Here is a 1,397-nt window from a genome sequence, read left to right as displayed (position 1 = left end):
TTGCCTGCTACGCAGGACGGGGACGACTTTCCTCTTCACCGCAACACTTTGCTGCAACTCTTCGTCGGAACTCTGCACCGCAACGTTCCGCTTCGCCGCAACGAGAAAGAAGATCCCGTTGCTTGCCTGCTACGCAGGACGGGGACGACTTTCCTCTTCACCGCAACACTTTGCTGCAACTCTTCGCCGGAACTCTGCACCGCAACGTTCCGCTTCACCACAACAAGAAAGAAGATCCTGTTGCTTGCCTGCTACGCAGGACGGGGACGACTTTCCTCTTCGCCGCAACTCTTCGCCGCAAATCTTCGCCGCAAGACTTCGCTGCAAATCTACACCGCAACTCTTCGCCGCAAAACTTCGCCGCAAATCCGCACCGCAAATCTGCACCGCAACACTTTGCCGCAACTCTTCGCTGTAAATCTTCGCCGCAACACTTCGCCGCAAATCTACACCGCAACTCTTTGTCGCCACAACGTTCCGCTTCGCCGCAACTCTTTGTTTCGTCGCAACTTCTCTGCCTCGCCGCCGCAACTATTCATCTTCACCGCAACGCAAAAGAAGATCCCGTTGCTTGCCTGCTACGCAGGACGGGGATGACTTTCTTCTTTTGGGAAATCCCAGATCACCTTCTAGGTAGGGATGGGGACTCCACATTTTTTTTTTCTCCTCTCCTTGACCTATTTATAGGCTGAAAAACCCCCTCACATTCATGATAAAATTAATTAGAGTCATTAAAAAAAAAAACTTTTCATATTTCTTGTCTTTTGGCCTTCCAAATTCACTCAAAAAAAAAAAAAATGTTAAGTATTACTTTTAATTACTGTTTGCTCCATTCAAATTCTCAACCAATTGCTTGCTAGTTGGCATTAAAAATTATGAAAATAGGCCCATCCATGCGTTCAAATTCATGATTTTTTGGCTGGCCTCATCAATGTCAATCCCAAATTTCGGTCACTTCACATTCCACTGGCCCTGCCTTTGGCCTTCATTAGCCGCCTCCGCTTCCATCCCAACGATCCCGCTTCATTTTCCATCTTTCGGCAACCCTGCATTTACTTAGTTACGTCTAAGCTAAATGTTTTTAAGTGAAAAATTATCAAACGGATAATTGTTAGAGCAAATAAAAGTTTCTGGCATGTTTAAGAAAGGCATTGAAAGAATTATATATATATATATATATATATATAAGATTTTTTTTAAAAAATAAAAAAGGTGAAATTGATATTTGTTCCAGTGGGCACCAAATATCGATTCCCCTATATAGGTGAAAATCCAGTGTGTTTGATTCTGATTTGAAAAGCCCGCACCACGAGATTCGAACCCCCGACCCGAGGAACTTATGTCAGAGGCCGCATCAATGAGCCAAGTCTTTCGTACTATACACACACACACAGATA

This window comes from Phalaenopsis equestris, unplaced genomic scaffold (assembly GCF_001263595.1).
Source record: "Phalaenopsis equestris unplaced genomic scaffold, ASM126359v1 Scaffold000488, whole genome shotgun sequence".
Lineage (NCBI taxonomy): Eukaryota > Viridiplantae > Streptophyta > Magnoliopsida > Asparagales > Orchidaceae > Phalaenopsis > Phalaenopsis equestris.
The sequence above is the reverse complement of the archived record's forward strand: the minus strand, read 5'-3'. Positions refer to the sequence as shown.